At 41.1% G+C, this 12,109-nt stretch overlaps 1 protein-coding gene and 1 pseudogene across 2 annotated transcripts in view; both read right to left on the reverse strand.

Annotated features, from left to right (window-relative positions):
• Tmem232 (transmembrane protein 232) overlaps positions 1 to 12,109 on the reverse strand; it is a 270,950-nt gene that overhangs the window by 98,708 nt on the left and 160,133 nt on the right. The gene's annotated exons all lie outside the window — the stretch shown is intronic.
• Positions 3,460 to 5,513, reverse strand: LOC114696336 (annotated as a pseudogene).

Raw genomic sequence — 12,109 nt, forward strand, 5'->3', positions numbered from 1 at the left:
CTTGTCGTCACCACCACCCTTCAGAGTCTATGCTGAACTTGTGTTGACTGTTTGGCCAGCTGTGTTTAGAGTTCTGCATGACCGCAAGTGTGATATGAAGACTGGAAACAGCAAGGATGGAGATTTTGGAAGTACTTCTAAAAGCAAGGAGGGCTTTGCTAATAGATTTGGGAAACCCAGTCATTCAGCTGTTTCTGCTGCTTCTGCCCTTTCCAAGCCAAAACAAGGAAGGTCTTAAGCCTATGTAAAACAACTCACACTCAGCCAGAGGGTCTCAGGAGGCCACCTCACAGGATGCCAGTACAAAAAGTATGGAAGTAGGGTCTTGAGTTCTCAGAGAGAGGTCAGTTGTCCCACCAAGATCAATGAGTATGTGACTTCACAGACTCAGCAATCTTGGGTCTCCAAGCCAAAGAGAACTCTATTGTGGAAGTTGAGTGCAACTTGGGCCCCATCGTTTCAGCTCCTTTCCTCCTGGATTTTATAGAAGGTGAAGGTAGAAGGTAGAAGGTGAACATTAATAGAATGAGACCAAAAGGCATTCTGTGAGGGAATAGCAGATATATTTCCTAAATGCATGGCCTTTAGTAAGAGGTTCTTAACAGGTCCCCGCTGGCTGCATCCCAAGCTATTTCTAGGCTAGAAAGAAAAGACGCTAGAATAATCACCATGTGGCTGTTCCCTTGTGGTTCACTTAGCACTATCTCTCCATCTTAATGACGGTACGATAGTAGGTGGGTGATTTGTCACCCAGTTATGCTTTGAATGCTTACAATTGTGTCTGACAACACTGGATTGCTTACATCAATAGTTTAAGAAAATTTCAATGCTTGAGGTAAGCTTTTTTTTCCTTTGAATACTTTTACATTAAAAAAAAAAAAACCAGAAAGAAAAACACTTGACATTAATTCTGACTCAACAAGACTCAGGTTAGCGAACTACTGTGGGTTGCCAAGAACTTCGTGACATATCACTTCAGAAATGATGGATGCTCAGCAATTACTGATCTCATACTGCACTGACAGTTCTGGCACTCAGAGTGGAAGCTGTTCAGAATGATAAATGGATCTGACAATTTATTAAAGATCAAAGGCACGATTAGCATTGGGTACAGATGCAACCATTTAGAAAGGATGTAGGAGAAGGAAAACAAAAACAAAGACAATTTAAAATGTAGAAATGTAAACTTAGAAATGAAAGGCATATCTGTAGTACCCATTAAATTTTTAAATGCAGAAATTGTAAAAATATAGCAGCGGTGTACCTTGGAGGTAAGGAAGGCATGTGTGAAACACAATTCTAATACCTTCACGACTTCATCTACCCATCTGACCAAACCTCTCCTTTCTTCTCTTCTGGTCATTGGCATATGCTACCATGCCTCTGGTTTGACTACAGTCCTTGCCATGATCTGGTTAATTTCAGTGCCAAGTTTCCCTCTCTCAAATGAAAATGGAAGACATGAATTACTAGAACTAAAAAAGCTATGGGACAAAGGCAATTCCCCCAACTATATGGCTCTGTGGCATTTCTGCTAAAATAATTAGAAGAGACACACTGATATTCTTAATGGCACATATAATTAACAAATGTTACATGTATACACTATGGAATACTATTAAACTGAAAAGAAAAATTAAGTCATGCCAGGGGTGGTGGAACATGCCTTTAATCCCAGCACTCAAGAGGCAGAGGTAGGTGGATCTCTGTGAGTTCATGAACATCCTGGTCTACAAAGTTAGTTTAAGCACAGCCAGGGTTACATAGTGAGATATTGTCTCAAATAAAAAGAAAGAAAGGAAAGAAGGGAGGGAGGGAGGGAGGGAGAGAGAAAGGGAGAGAGAGAGGAAGGGAGGAAGGGAGGAAGGGAGGAAGGGAGGAAGGAAGGAAGGAAGGAAGGAAGGAAGGAAGGAAGGAAGGAAGAAAGAAAGAAAGAAAGAAAGAAAGAAAGAAAGAAAGAAAGAAAGAAAGAAAGAAAGAAAGAAAGAAAGAAAGAAAGAAAGAAAGGTTATGAGCCTTGCAGATAAATGGATGGAACTAGAAAAGATCATATTGAATGAAGTAACCCCCACCCAGAAAGACAAATGTCACAGTTCTGTCTCATCTGAGAGTCCTAGCTCCAAGCTTTGTATGTGAGCACACAGCCTGTACTAACTACAGAAACCAGCAAAGAGAAAGGGAACATGGAGGGCGGGAGAACAAGAGAGACAGGAATAGCAGCACACAAGAGATCTGAAGGGGGAAATGAGGAAAACGGGGGCTCTGATTAGGAAATAAATACAGACTAAGAAGAGAGGAGGGTAAAATATCAGTAAAGATGTCTGAAAAGGTCAAGAGAAATCATACTATTAACTATCTGCCTGAAAATGCCAAAAAAATATGCATAGGTTTGTGTATAAATAAACATATATACATTAAATGAAAAGTCCCCTTCTGGGCTGACTATGCTCTCCCCAAGACCCAAGGACAATCTAACAAGTCCCAACACTAGGTATGAAAACCCTCTTCTGAGTTGTAAGTCAGGGCTGTACAAGAGACTCCCAATATATTATAGGATCCTGCTGCTGCCCTTGGTTGCCCCCAGAATGGAAAGTCCCTGTTGCTGAAGACATCATGATGCACTTCAGACACAAGCCCCAGAGGCTCCTATGGTGGTTGGAACAGGGATGGCCCCCATGGGTTCATATATTTGAATACTCGGTCATTGGGTCTACTTGAGAGGGATTAGGAGGTGTGACCTTGTTGGAGTGAGTATGACCTTGTTGGAGGAAGTATGTCACTAGGGGGTGGGCTTTGGGGTTTCAAAAGCTCGAGCCAGACCCAGTGTGGTAGTTTGAACGTAACTGGGCCCCCCTATAAGCTCATAGAAGTGGCACTATTGGGAGGTGTGGCCTTGTTGAAGGAAGTGTATCACTGTGAGGGCAGGCTTTGAGGTCTCTTTTGCTTAAGCTTCACTCAGTGTCACAGTCCATTTATTGTTGCCTTCTGATCAAGATGCAGCCAGCACCATGTCTGCCTGTGTGCTGCCATGCTCCCCACCATGATAATAGACTAAATCGTTGAAACTGTACGCCATCCCCTCAATTAAATGTTTTCCTTTGTAAGAGCTGCCATGGTCAAGGTGTCTCTTCACAACAATAGAAACCCTAACTAAGACACTCAGTCTCAGTCTCAGTCTCAGTCTCAGTCTCAGTCTCAGTCTCAGTCTCAGTCTCAGTCTCTCTCTCTCTCTCTCTCTCTCTCTCTCTCTCGCTCTCGCTCTCGCTCTCGCTCTCGCTCTCGCTCTCGCTCTCTCCCTGCTCCCTACCAATCTGGATGTAGAACTGCCAGCTCCTTCTCCAGCACCATGTCTACCTGTCAGCCACCATGCTTCCTGCCATACTGATAATAGATGGACTAAATCTCCGAAACTGTAAGCCAACCCTAATTAAATGTTTTCCTTTATAAAAGTTTCCATGGTCATGATGTCCTCTTCACAACACTACAACTTCTTGTATCCCACAGCTTGACAATGTTATCTAAAGAGCCTGAAATCAGCTGCTTTTTGTGGGTAGGAGACCCCTTCACTGATGTGACCCAGCATGCATATGAGGTGAGGGATAACGACACCAAAGAACCATCTTTAACTCAGGGATCCCACAGTCTGATACGCCCTATCTGTGCTTCCAGGTACCAAACTTTACAAAGGGGAGAATGGGAAATACAATTAAACACTTTATTTCCTGTCAAAGTTGACTTAAGACCACCAGACTCAACATCCCACACTCTGTATGACCACAAGGTGCACTGCAGATTTCTTCAGCTTCTGACCAAAGTGCTGAGAGGGTCACCAAGGGAGTCCTTGTTAGCCCCCAACTGCTCTGTCCTCCGTTTCTTTCTTGGTCTATTTGTGGACTCTTCCTTTTCATCTTCTTTGTCTGTAGTGAGTGTGGACCAGACCTTTGGCATCTTATCCCAAGAGCCATTGCAAAATTTAGCTCCTGAGCTAGGGATGGCTGTAGAATCAACACTCCCAGCATGACTTCTGCAGCAGTGTGGGGCTTGCCCTTTGTTCCTCGATACATCCCTTTCCCACAGAGAACAGCCTGATCCACTGAGGCACTCAGTAGTAAGCAGGACAGCCTGTTTCCACCCAAGTCACATCTTCCACAACAGTCATATGTCCTACAATTGTCATTATTGACTTTCCTTCCAAGGACCAGATCTGAAAAGTCTTATCGTAAGAACCAAACAGGGTCTATTCTTCTGTAGGAACCAAATGGTCTATTCTTCTGCCCCTTGAGTTGAGCTGATCCAGGCATCATGGAACATGAATTGCTCTGGCTGGAGTGCAATCCGTTTTTCCATGGATTCCAGTTCAACAACCTCTTTTGATGAGATGTTTCCCAATTCCATGTGTTTGACCAAGGGCATTCGAAGAAACTGGCCCTTGATAAGGAAATTGAAGCTGAGATGTGTATGGAGCTCATGTTTGGTCTCCAGCAATTTACTGATGACGTTATTAAGGTCAGCAACTTCAGAGAAGGTGGGGATTGAGAAAGGAACATCATCTACTGTGTATTTCTTGTTCCAGTGTAGAAACATGCCTGGAGTTGTGCCGTGGTGGAAAGTACCCAAGAGTCTTCCCCATAAAAACGTATGAGTTGACACTCAAGTAGCTCTAGATTAGACAAGCATGCGGCTAGTGCAATGGAAGCTGGGCTTCTGCTCTCTTCCTCCAGTTTCCTCAGACCACACCACGAGGTTCCCTTCCACAGGTGCCAAGCCCACACACATCAACTACCTCCGACTGCAGAGCAGAAATACAGAGCTTAGATTTGGTTTTCATCATGGAATGTCTTATTGTCTACAAAGTTTTTCTGGTTATAGTAATCTGGGCTGGCATCTGTGATCTCCCAGAGTTTATAGAGCATCTGTCCAGGACCTTCTGGCTTTTATAGTCTCCATTGAGAAATCAGGTGCTATTCTAATAGGTCTGCCCTTATATGTTGTTATATATGTGCATATATATGTATATACATATGTATTATTTCTTTGTTCTATGCATTTTGTGTTTTTATTATTATGTGTTGAGGAGACTTTCTTTAATGACCCAGTCTATTTGGTATGCTGAATGCTTCTTGTACCTTGATAGGCATCTCCTTCTTTGAGTTAGGGAAATTTTCTTCTATGATTTTGTTGAAAGTATTTTCTGTGTCTTTGAACTGGGTTTTTTTCTCCATCCCATTTTCCTATTATTCTTAGATTTGGTCTTTTCATGCTGTCCGAGATTTTACGAATTTTTTATGCCTGGAGTTTTTTAGATTTAACATTTTCTTTGACTGAGATATCCATTTTTTCTATCATGTCTTCAATGCCTGAATTCCCTTTTCTATCTCTTGTATTCTGTTAGTGAGGTTTGCCCTCTGTGGTTCCTGTTCAAGTTCCTAAATTTTTCACTTCCAGTTTCCCCCAGCTCAGGTTTTCTTCACTGATTCTATTTTTACCTTCAGATCTTGAACTGTTTCATTCATCTCCTACTATTGTTCCTTGTGTTTTCATTTATTTCTTTGGGGGATTTATTGATTTCCTCTTTAAGGACCTCTATCATATTCACAAAGTCTATTTTAAGGTCTTTTTCTTGCACTTCAGCTGCGTTGCAATACTCAGGGCCTATTGTGGTGGGGTTGCTGGGCTCTGGTAGGGAAATACTATCCTAGTTGTATTTTATGCTTGTGTCTAGGCACCTGGGTTTGGGAAGATTGTAATTCTAGTCCTATCTTTGTTGGGTGGATGTTTTGTTCCTTGGTTTCTGTCGTCCTTTCTGGTTCTTAGGGGAGTTCTTGTGTCAGCTGTGTGGTGCCTGGTAGGAGATTCTTCTGAGATCATGATAGGTGTGGCCATTGGAAATTGCAGGTAAAATGTGTTTCTAGGTATTGGGAGCTGATAAGCAGGAGTGAGTTTGGTCTAGGATGCAGGTTGAGGGTGTCACAGGAGGGAGGAAAGCAGGGTGTGCCACCAGGATCTGCTTAGTCCCCTGGGAATGGGAGCAGAGAGTAAACAGAGGCCACAGTAGTTGGTCTGCTACAGAGCTGGGGATGAGACTGGGGATTGGATTTAGAGATATGGATAAAGAGGTCAAGATCTGTATTTAGCCTACCTACTTCCCTGGCCAGAGTGGCATGTGAGTCCCAGGGAGTGCCTCAGGGTTGCGAGCTGGGATGAGCTATGTGAGAGGAGAGGGAAGTTTGGAAAGGAAGATCTGTGTGGTCTACTGGAGATGGGGGTGGGGGAGAAAGGTGGCCTCAGCAGGTGGCCTGATGCAAAGCTGCAGATGAGACTGGGGGATGGATTTGGAGGAGCTTAGGGAGTGGTGAATATCTGCAATTAGTCTACCTGCTTCCCTCTGAATGTTTTCATTGTGTAAACCTTTTTATTAAGCAGACATGTGGCTTCATATGTACTTGCTATTTGAATGACTCCATGATATCCCCTGCACTCACTGAGCAGAATGTGCTCCCCAGAGGTATTGAAAGCGGAGGATTCTGTCACTGCCTGTCTGGGCAGTCATAGACAGTTTTTTTTTTTTTTTTTTTTTTTTTAAATCAGTACTATGGTTTAAGGTTATCAAGGGTTTCTATGCTTTTTTCCTCCAGATTTTTATGAATTTCCATAGATTTCTCTCCCAGTCCCTTAGCATCTTTCTAAGATGTGGTTTACCATTTTATATCACCTTCCTTCTTCCAGACGCTGAAAGGTAGCTTTCCTCAAAATTCCACCCTAGCCCTGCTGTCCATCCTACTCAGTGCTCTTCGCCAAAGCAGCATTCTTTCCGCCCATGCCTTCCGTCACCACCTTCGTTCAGAGCCCACACTTCTTCCTGAGCTGCAGAACTGTGAAACTCACTGCCCACTTGACACTTCTACTGAGAGAATGTGAAAAACGCCACCTTCAGCATGTCCCAAAGCAAACTTCGGTCTTCTCCCTCCGCCCCAATCACACCTCGCTGTCTCCCTTCCCTCTTTGACTGGAGCCCCTTTGGACTGGTTGATTCATATTCTCTCTCTCTCTCTCTCTCTCTCTCTCTCTCTCTCTCTCTCTCTCTCTCTCTCACACACACACACACACACACACACACACCTGCTACTGAATCCTACTGCTTTTTCTTTAAATATAAAAATCTTTCTGCCTTCTTCCTCTGTTGTGACCAGTGCGATGTCTACACATTGTTTACAGATTAGATTACACTAGGATATACTCGCTAATAGAATAGTTTTGTACTTACACAATCCCAGATGTTAACATAATCACTTTTCTGTTATTAACATTTTCAATTTATCCATTAAACTGTATATATTACTGGGTCTCTCTGTGAAATTTAAGTATACATGTATCCATATATAAATCATGTAAACAAATACGTGTCTCCTAAAACAATTATCATTTTTAGTTAAAAATTTTCAAAACTCTCCTAGCTTTTTAAAAGCATATACATATACAGTATGTTAGTGTTGTGTAGAGTTACTGAATTGTTCAATAACACATCCAAACTTTCTTCTCTTCACTGTAACTTGATACTCATTAATCAAACCTTTCTTACATTTATTTCCCTTCCCTCTACTCTTCCAGGTTCTGGTAACTGCAAATCTATCTTCAATGTCTTTGTGCAGAATTCATATGTTAGTGAAGTTGTGCGTTACTTGTCTTTCCGTACCTGGCTTGTTTCCTTTAGTATAACTGTCTATGGTCTCAGTTGCATTGCCATGTGTGACAAGGTTCCATCCCTTTTATTACCAAATAGTATTCTGCTTCCATGTTTTACATTTTCTTTATCCATCCCTCAGCTGATAGACACTTAGGTCCTTCTCATTTTATATCTAATTGTGATAATTCTACAATAAACATGGGATACAAATCTCCCTTCTACAAAGTAATTTCATATTAAATACACACATATACATGCATATAATCTCATAAATGTATATATCCAGTATTGTAGAATAAGCACTTTTAATTAGTTACTTCATAATTTCTCAAGAGTACTCAAAAATAAAAATATTATCATTGCCTTATTTAAGACACGTTTATGTTTAGAAAAGTTAACTTACCCAGTATCAGCTAACTACAATACTTATTACCTCACTCCATGTCAAAAACACACTCTCCCCTCTCTCTCTCCCTCTCCTTCTCTCTCTTTCACACACACACACACACACACACACACACACACACACACACACACACACAAACCCATCACTCCTCACTCAGCCACATAAAACGCATCAAGTGCTTGTGTGTCCTAAGATGAAACTGGAAATCCGGAGCACTTCTTGAAGCCCTTTACCCTGTGATGCATGAACCAACATCATCATTCTTTTATTTATTTGTTTTATTATCCTTTTCACCATTGGGACTTTCCTATTCTTTTCCTCTGCTTGGCATAGTCACTGCATCCTGAGACTCCTCCTCACCGACCCACTGAATGCTTTCATATGCCTTCATAAACATACCCCTTCCCTCTGGAACATATGGTGGTACCATGAACTCTTTTTCGTCACACTCATTATTACAGATACTAAACATATATGTTTGGTTTTACCTGTCTGGTGTTACTCAATATCTATCTTATAAACTTGATTTTAAGTTCCCTTCAGAAAGAAATATAGATATGTTATTACATATTTTATCTGGGCCATCCAGGAAATGACAATTGAAGAAGCATGTGAAAAGAAAGCTATTTGAATGAATTCTACTGGGAAGATATGCTAGAAACACAAATGTTGATCTAAATGAGAAGCTGGCAGACATACCCCTGGCTGTCTCTTATTTTTTCTTTATTCTGCAGTACCTTACCTTCCTTTATTGTGTGGTACCTCACACAATGCCTTCATACAGAGGTATTCAATTAGTGCTTTGTGGAGGAATACGACTTCTCACGGGAGTTCTGTTTTCTGCTCACCACTTAAATCTGTAGGAAGTGTCTTCTGTGGTAAATCTAGGCTAGCCAGGAGCCTCATTTATCCTGAGAGGTGACAGGTGCTTACTCAGTTCATGCTCACATCAAATATCTGACTCTATCAACTATTTAAAAGAAGAAAAGATCAAGTTGTATAAATTGTTGGCTTCATGTTTTCTGGGAGCTCAGAAGGTACAACAATTGTAAAATTTTGATTAATGTCATATCCAAGCTTTCATTGTAACCAAGCAGGTAATAAATGCTTGTCAACCACTGTAAAAACATTTTACAATGAGCTGAACACTGCCCTTTTCTTTGACAGACCAAAGAGCATATGAAAAATGAAACACAAAACAAAACATGTAGATTTTGTTTTCTGTCTCATAATTTTGTTGTCCCACAGGCTGTCTCTTGTTAATCTGTATTTGAAATGTAAAATTTTTTCTATCTCATTGATATCATTTTAATAGCTGTGTCATACTGAAAATTCTACAACATGTCATGCCACCTTTAATGATGAGTTCAAGGGGTGATGGTTGTTTTGAAGGCAAACATCTATGGTGAAAAGTGAGAACTAAAGCTATAGCATGGTCCCATTGATGCAAAACAAGAGTTCCTGCCGAGATCAAGGCTCTACTCCAGCAACTGAAACAGGGAAGAACAGTGTCTGTAACAAAGACAGGGAGGGTCACCTTCAAGACAAGACTGTGAGTAATGCTGAGGGAGACCTGTGATAGAAATTGATAGAGGTAGCATGTTTTAATCACTGGATTTCACCTCATAGTTCTTAAATATCAACAGGATAAAATAAAGAAGTAGGACTACATCAATCTGCAAAACTACACAGCAAACAAAAAAATAAAAATGAAAAGTCAACCCATGTGGTGGGAGAAAGCTGTACATATAATAAAGGATTAATACCTTACACAAAGGACTATAGAAAATAGAGGAAAGCTGGGGGCACTAGATGTATCCTCCCCAGGGAAGAACAGACCACATTGTTTGTCCAGTGCCAAAAGGTCAGCCTTAAAAACAGGTAAATACAGGTAACATTATATGGACTCAACAGGTTATATTTAGGAAAATAAATATACATACATACAAATACATATGCATGCAGTAACAATTAATAAAAAAGAGGCCATGAATTTGAAGGAGAGTGGGAAGGGAGTTATGGGAGGCTTGGAGGAGGAAAAGGAAGAGATAAATGTTGTAACCAAATTATTACCTCAAAAATGAACAAAAAAATAAAGGGTTAACATCCAAAATATGTAAGGAACTCATACAATCAAACAACAAAAGACTTTTTGCAAACTAAAAGTAAAATCCACAGATAACTTGATTATTGGCAAAGACGATCTAAAGAAGTTTTTCTAAGAAGTCATTCCAATGGCCACCATGTGTATGGAAAGATCTTCAACATCACTAATCAAATCAATCAACTAATCAATCAACCACAATAGCCTATCACTTCAGACCTGGGAAGGTCGCTGTAAGCAGTAAGTCATAAGATAAGTGTGTGAGGTGTAGCTAAAGGAGAGCATTCATAGCCTAGAGAGATGGCTCAATGGTTAAGAACACATGCTGCTCTTACAGATACCCCAAGGTTCAGTTTTCAGCACTCTTGTTGAGTGGCTGGCTCACATGCACCTAGAGCTCCAGCTCCAGAGGATTTGGTGCCCTCTACTGGCCTCCCCCCTCAAAATAATGTGAAAAGATGAAAATAGAACTATGACCCGATTCAAGATCCCAATTACTGGAACGTATCCAAGAAGGGGTAAATAAAATAGTATGTTGAAGAATTATTTATACTCCAAATCTCCAGGAGTTTTAGCACTTTGCATGACTAATGTAAAATAATAATTGGTTTCTTATTACTCAAATTTTTCATAGGAGATAAAGAAGTAAAAGTCCATTCTCTGAAGAACCACGGCATGCTCTTTATTTCTTTCCAGATAACAACTGTGGTCAGCAATGGTGATTGACAAAGTCTCTACTTTTCCATAATAAATCAGCATAACCACTGCAGTTAATATTGATTGTTAATTTGGTAGGAACTGGGATTAACTAAGAAAATGCTCCTGGATGGGTTTATAGAATTTCCAGAAAGTATTCCCTGAGAGTGGAAGACCCTCTGTCAGAGTGTAGGCACCTTTCAGTGCATGACCCAGATACACAGCCATGCTTGTCTGCATTGGCTTTTGTGAGGGCATCTCTCTATCCCTTGCTGCTGCTGCTGCTGCTGCTGCTGCTGCTGCTGCTGCCGCCGCCGCCGCCACCGCCGCCACCGCCATTCCCGCCACCCCCGCTGCTCCCTCCATCCTCTGATGGCCCCAGTTACTCGTTAGAGTTTTCTGCCTCTCCAGTGTACAGATGCCCATTGTTGGACTACCCAGCCCTTACCACGTAAGCCATGCTACCAAGTCTCCTTTTATAATATATATGTAGTCTATTGGTCCTGTTCCTATAGAGAATCCTACCCAATGCAGCTGTGAAGCATACACACACATGAACATATGATGTGATCAAAACTAGACAGACACTGCTTTTTAACCACACAGAAGCAGGAGGAAAATAATATCTAAAAACAAAAACCATCATCGAACTGTGTTCTCTGGATGTTCCTAGCAGGTTGTATCTTCAGAAAAAAATAAAGGCAAAACCATAAGATGCTTTTTCTTTCATTTTCATTACAGTCTTAGTAGTATAATTTTACTTTGTGAAGAAAATAAATATTTAAGAAAATCTACTCATGACTGGATAAGACGGGAAGGAGCTAACATGTCTGGCACTCTACTTGCATGCTTCTCTTCAGAACAAGCCCGACTGGATCATGCAGCTCTTTTATAGTTAAACTACTAAGGCATACAGAAGGTGGTAGCTAACTGACTAACATCAATCAGAAAGAAGCTGTCAGAAATACAATGTGGGAGCAAATGGTTTAAAAGTTCTATGTAATTATTGCTTTTTAGATATTCGTGCCATTTTCTGTGTATGAGTGTTTGGTCTACATATACTTACGGGCAGCAGGCACATGCCTGGTGCCCACAAAGGTCAGAAGAGGGCATCAGATCATGCCACAGCTGGAGTTAGGGATGATTGTAAACCACTATGTGGGTGCTGGGATCCAAACCCAGGTTCTCTACAAAAACTACAAGTGATCTTAACAAACCC

Source organism: Peromyscus leucopus, chromosome 13 (genome assembly GCF_004664715.2).
Source record: "Peromyscus leucopus breed LL Stock chromosome 13, UCI_PerLeu_2.1, whole genome shotgun sequence".
Taxonomy (NCBI): domain Eukaryota; kingdom Metazoa; phylum Chordata; class Mammalia; order Rodentia; family Cricetidae; genus Peromyscus; species Peromyscus leucopus.